We start from the raw sequence: 6,453 nt of genomic DNA on the forward strand, positions 1-6,453 counted from the left end.
AGCCACTAGCACTTATTCTGCCTAAAGGCTCACTGTTTGACTTCATGACGCAAAGTGGCTACATGGATGATCGCCGTGCAGCTCACCAATAAAACAACGGAGGCGGATCAGGTCTGTCGTGTGGAACGGCCCATTGAGCAACATGTGAGTGGATGGAACCTGGATTTACACAAGCTCTCATTCAGCGCAGCCGCTAGTGTAGCACGTTTTGTTAGCTCGCGGCTAATCAAACGGTCCCTTCAAACAATAAGACCAGAGCAGACAGGAGTTACAGCATCTGTCCTCACAATCTGCTTACACAATTTTGATGACATTTGAACAGACATTTTGTATAAAACAACATTGTTTTGCTCGGTCGACTCTAGTGCTGCTCAGCGATGAAGCTGCACGGGGGAGTGGCAGGTTCCCAGCTTGCGGTGTCATGACATTTCGTAAGGGTGAATCCACAAGAGTGGTTGTATTTACGAGTTTCTTTCATAAAAGCTTCACTCTGTGTGTAGATGAACAGCTTGGATATTCACAGCTTACACACACACACACACACACACACACACACACACACACACACACACACACACACACACACACACACACTCCCCAACCTGCCTTTAATGAACTAGAAAAGGCCAGGGAGGCCTGTATGTGAAAGGTTCAATTCACACCGACACTTCGCCTCACTCATAACAGCCCGCATCTGAAGGAAAGCAACAACAAAGGCAGGAGTGCCAGCATGTTCCAGCGCCAGAGAGATGAGAACGCAGAACCCAGCAGTATAATCTGTATCTGGATGTGTTTCCTCTATTGGCATACCTGCCTCAAACTCATGCATGAATTATGTGTTTATACCTTAATTAAGCAGGGGAGAAGAACGCTTCAATGCACATGTAGGCCTGCATGAATGAATCCATTTTCTATATGATTTAACCTAACAGCTTGAAAGTGTCATTGTGAGAGAGCGTGGTTTACAGTTCATGGTGAACGTTATCGACACTATTCTATAAAATAGAGCCACTTGTGCAGTGAATTAATTTGCTAGGTGAGTGGTTGTCCCCATCCACGGTCCCTCAAGGTTGGTTAATATCACCAAGCTGGCGACAAACATCGGCGCTTATCTCTCTAACCGCTCAGATAGGGAGATGCTTATACAGCATAGGCCTACTACCGCAGAGATAGAGAGAGGGAGGGGGGTAAGATAGCGCAACAGCACCTTACAGAGATAACATTTTAGTTAAGAATTTTTTTCTCTAAGGAACATACTCAAAGTGGATGAATGGCAGAAAAACTGTGGCAAGTGCAAAACTTCGAGTCTGCTTTCACACCAACTCGTTCAGGAATAATTGATCATCATTGCGGTTTTCCACAGAAATCTCTCCTTTTGTCCCTAGAGGCCCAATAGATAGTCGTAATGAATTAGATCGTTTGTTTAAGGTTTGAAGGACGCAGTATTGTTAATGTCTTCTGGTTTAAATGTTCGAAGAAACGTCAACAAGCCGAGTTTAAACTTTTTTTTGACAGACGTGTTAAACGCACCTTACCTGTGAATGGATCCACACGTAAATCTCAACGCGCTTCAGTGTCAACAAGTCACCAGTCCTCGATCGGGTAAAGTGCTCCGATGCAATATTTGGCCAAACATCTACCCCTGGGAGAGTTGAAGTTCAGAACAGAAATGCAACATTAACGAAGGAGGCCAAAGCACAGACAGACATGCCCCCCACGCGTCACTGATTACTGACAACAGGTCGCGCCTCGATCTTCTCTGGAAACCATCCGATAGAAAACAGGTTAGAAAGAGAAAAACACGCACAAGGCTGCCGGCAACTTTGAGGACTGTGTGTGTGTGTGTGTGTGTGTGTGTGTGTGTGTGTGTGTGTGTGTGTGTGTGTGTGTGTGTGTGTGTGTGTGTGTGCGTATATGTGTTTGGGCGCTTGTGTGTGGGTGTGTGCGTGTGTGATTGTTTGCGCATGTGTGATTGTTTGCGCATGTGTGATTGTGTACGTGCGTGTGTGTGTGTGTGTGTGTGTGTGTGTGTGCGTGCGTGTGTGTGTGCGCGAGAGTACGGGTGTGTGTGTTCCTGTATGTGTGTGTGAGCGTGCGTGTGGCTATGATCAAGTGCTTATGTGCGTGCCCCAAAAAGCAAAAACAAAGAGAGATAGGACGAAGCTAATTTCCATTTCTGAAATCATACGCTGCGTTGGCTATTTATTTAGAAAAAAATATCGCGAAGTGGAATCATCGAGAACAGCAACAAATCGCATTTGTTATAGGGGAAGATCATTGCTCATTCAAGCACGTAATTGCCCTTTTCGAATTTATAGAGAACGAATCTGGTGCCTGGCAATTCGCTTTCTCATTTATCTGTGCAAACACTGTCTCTGAGTCGACTGCAGACTGGCTGCGAAAAAATAGATTAGCCTGGCGCCTTTGTAACATGATTGTTTACTGTATTGAGAACACACAACCACGTTCTTATTGGAGAGGAGACACACAGGATCACACAGGGGAATATCAATCTGTGAAACACTGCTGACCACTGATCATTGGTGGTTTTATGATCGAGATGTATTCTCAAAGCCTGACATCTGACATTGCGTTGTATTTGAAAGGCTCTTTTTTTATAATTATCATTTTCTAAAAAGCAATTAATTGAAGGTCGTTATGGTTTGCTGTATGAACTTCCCTGTATCTGTGCTGGGATCACACTGAATCAACCGCGTTCTGAGTCGTTGATTGAAGTCCGCCTGTAATCACTCATCGTTGCGGCGCCATCGCATTTCATTTATTCTCCAGTAGAACTGGCGTGAAGTTCGTCCGTGAACCCTGACATCACCTCCCATTCAACGACACGTCGCCGTTGTGTGCTCTCCGTCACTCATTACGGAGCCATTGAGTCGCGGTGATCTGTGATCTTGACCTTTCGCAACCCGAACAACTTTAGAGTTGTCGCAAAGCACTGGAATGTGAAGACTACCAATGGCATGAGTCCAAATATTTGCCCCAAAGACAATGTGGGCATAGAAGTTGTAATCGGGTTTTGAATAGGCCTATAAAACGTTAATTGGGAACGCCTTAATTAGCGCGGATGATTTCCACCACATCAACACTACAGGAGGTGATGTCATCCCTACAGGACGAGACGCTCGATATAATAATGGATGTCGGCTGCACCTGGATAAAGACCAGTCCGTTTCTGGTGTGGTATTACAATGCCCCCTAGTGACATCTAACGTTACATGTCAACGCAACGACGGCTGAATTCAGACGCAACCTGTGAGGGAAACGATGGATGGTTTAAAAAGGACACCCCACGGGTAGTTCTCCAATATACCAGTGTTTTAGTGAGGTTCAACCGCATGTGGAAACAGTTGCACGTGTGGAGGATCGTTTAAAAGATAGGCCTAAAGCAGGGTCTGTCAGACAGCATGTTTGTATGTAGGCCAGGCTATGCTTATATACAGGCCTACATATCACATCTGATTATGTTCCCCTAGTAGTATTGCTAGTGGTACCACTTCCACGTGAACTGACCACTAGATGGTACTTCGGAGCAGTTTTGTGCTGCAGATCCCTGCTGCGACTGTGTTCCACCTAAATAGCAACATGTAACTAAATAAATCATGTGCAGTGATTTCACCCAGACATGTTGGCTGGAAGCGCACGTTTTCTCTCCCAGACTCCCTGTGCCCGGCTGTTATCTGTCTGCAGATCCTGGACTGAGGTCGACGTGGAACGTGTTCATGGTTGAAATTGGTTGTTCAGTGTTTAGATAAAGACTTCTAATTAAATGAAGGACTCCGCACACCATAACGCAGACACACACGCGCACAGGCCTGCATAAACGGATACACAATCACGCACACATGCACGCACGCACAATCGCGCACATTCACACACATGCAACCACACAGACACACGGACACACACACACACACACACACACACACACACACACACACACACACTTTACGTTCAAAGTGTTTAATCTCTCTCTCTTCCTCTCACACCCACACACACACACACACACACACACACACACACACACACACACACACACACACACACACACACACACACACACACACACACAGACACGTTCACACCGGTAAGCTCCTGTGCCTTTCTCAGCCAATTTTTAAATTGTCACTTTGTTTCCCTCAGCAGATCTGTCTCTGCTCTTAAACGTGTCATGGTGTCGCTCAACAGCGAAAGTGAAATGTGTTCGTTCCAAATTAAACACCGGCAGATGTTTGTTGCTCTTCTCTATCCTCTGTGAGCCTTCAGAAACCGACTTACAGTTTAGCTCAATAAATGTGGACCAAAATACGTTTTACTTCAATGCCTGGAGAGAAGAACTGTCAGAATCCATTGAAACGGAAGCACTGTTTAAACTGTGTAACGTGACATAAGTGGAGGGTACAACAGACACGAGATAAACTGAATGGTTTCTGAGGACAGGAGAGGTCTTCGCAAAAGATCCTCCTCACCTATTGGCCATATGGGTCGCTCGGGATGTGAATCAACCTTCTAGGATCTGGAAACCATGACAACGTTCCATTTCACCGTTTCACCGCCTCGGTCGAAATTAGAATTCGTTTTGTTGTCATGGTTTCCCCAAAGATTCTGGAAGATTCTCCACCATTACCGCCGAGGCCACTAAGTGAGTGAGATCTACAAGGTGTAGGACATGTGTGGCGTGCTGATCACTGAAAACCCCGGGCGACGACAATCAGTCCGTTCAACAGCCAGTCTTATTAGGCAATAATTAGTAATAAATACCTGTATCCTAGCCATTTATAGGACGACCCTGGCCTCGGGCACGCACAAGGAGCGACTGATAACAAAACTAAGATTGTAATTAATTAATAAACTGAAGTGGGCGCGTCACTGACGCGGTAATTAGTGTCCTTTGATGAGCGGAGGAGAGAACGTGCGGTAGAAGTTAGTGGATTCAACGCGCTCGTCAGAAGCAGCTGCTTTTGAAAGTGAAGCGTGTTCTAAGCACGCGCGCAGACAACGCCATTCATAAGTTTGCCCGCCTCAAACATCCACGGCCCTCCATCACACCTCTCGTCGCCCCGAACATCCAATTACAGGTTTCTTCATATCGAACGCGAGGACGTGATGACCCGGCCATGTCCAATCTCGTCTTCATAAAATTCTCCTCGTATTTCTCCGCTGCGGCAGCAGGGAGGCGGTGCCTGGGGTGGGGGAGGGGGTAGGGGTGATGGTGGTGGTGGGGTTGACGGTGGTGGGTGGGGGTGGAGAATAATTGAAGTACCCAGGTGGACCTTTCAGTGATTGATTTGGCCATGCTCACTTTTAAGTGTCGGGCAAGCTGGCCTATCACCCCCCCCCCCCCAGGAAGGAGGGAAGGGAAGGAAGGAGGATGGAGGGAGGGAAGAAAGGAAGGGAAGTGTAAGGCAGGGCCAAGGCCGTTCGTTCTCTGGCTACGCGTGAAAGGGTGCGGGGAGCGGGCGAAGGCCGTCTGCTAGCCACCCAGGACCGGCTTGGACCGGCTTGGACCGACTGGGCTCGCTGGGCTTTTAACTTTTCTTCATTCCTTCAATTGCATTTGAATAGATTTCCCTTGTTGGCCACTGGGACCTGGATGGAGAAACAGGGGCGGGGGGGGGGGGGCAGTGAGGGGGCTTATTGATTATCCAATATGTGCTTCCTAACAAAGATGTCTACATTATTATTGGCAGCACATGGTGATGGAGTGTGAATGAATGCTGATTGATGAACGCAATCAGGCAGAATGGCCTTGATGTGTGGTCTCTAGACCAACGCTGGTGCATCCGGGTGTGTGTGTGTGTGTGTGTGTGTGTGTGTGTGTGTGTGTGTGTGTGTGTGTATGTGCTTTTGCGTGTGTGTGCGTCTGTGCGTGTGTGTGTGTTTGTGTGTGATATCAATGTTGCGGTGTAATACAGGCAGTTACATCATCACCACTTAACAGTATTACAGGCACTTTGCTAGACTTTCTTTTTTTGCACCCAGGGGAGAAAACGCAATTCAAATGTTAAATGTCTTTAATACCCATGCGGGTTGGGAACACTACATGGGAATAGGCATATATATTCAAGTGTGTGTGTGTGTGTGTGTGTGTGTGTGTGTGTGTGTGTGTGTGTGTGTGTGTGTGTGTGTGTGTGTGTGTGTGTGTGTGTGTGTGTGTACGAGAGAGTGTATGTGTGTGTGTGAGCACAACATGTTCATGTTGGTGTGTGAGAGTGTTTGTGTGTGTGTGTGTGTGAGAGTGTTTGTGTGTGTGTGTGTGTGTGTGTGTGTGTGTGTGTGTGTGTGTGTGTGTGTGTGTGTGTGTGTGTGTGTGTGTGTGTGTGGTATGGGTGTGTTAGCGCGCGAGTGTCTATGTGTATGCCTGCACATGTGTGCGTGTGTGTGTTCACACGCATGGGTGTGCATGTGTTCACACGCATGTGTACGTATGTGTGCGCA

At 47.1% G+C, this 6,453-nt stretch overlaps 1 protein-coding gene across 2 annotated transcripts in view; it reads right to left on the reverse strand.

Moving 5' to 3' along the window:
• l1cama (L1 cell adhesion molecule, paralog a) overlaps positions 1–1,812 on the reverse strand; it is a 35,374-nt gene extending 33,562 nt beyond the window's left edge. Inside the window, exon 1 of one of the 2 annotated variants that reach the window (XM_060054267.1) lies at positions 1,536–1,812. The gene's annotated coding sequence lies outside the window, so the exon portion shown is untranslated. Of the gene's footprint in view, positions 1–1,530 lie in introns of both variants that reach the window. The other variant, XM_060054275.1, reaches the window with a different exon arrangement.
• Positions 1,813–6,453: the final 4,641 nt, after the last annotated feature.

This window comes from Gadus macrocephalus, chromosome 1, assembly GCF_031168955.1.
Source record: "Gadus macrocephalus chromosome 1, ASM3116895v1".
NCBI lineage: Eukaryota > Metazoa > Chordata > Actinopteri > Gadiformes > Gadidae > Gadus > Gadus macrocephalus.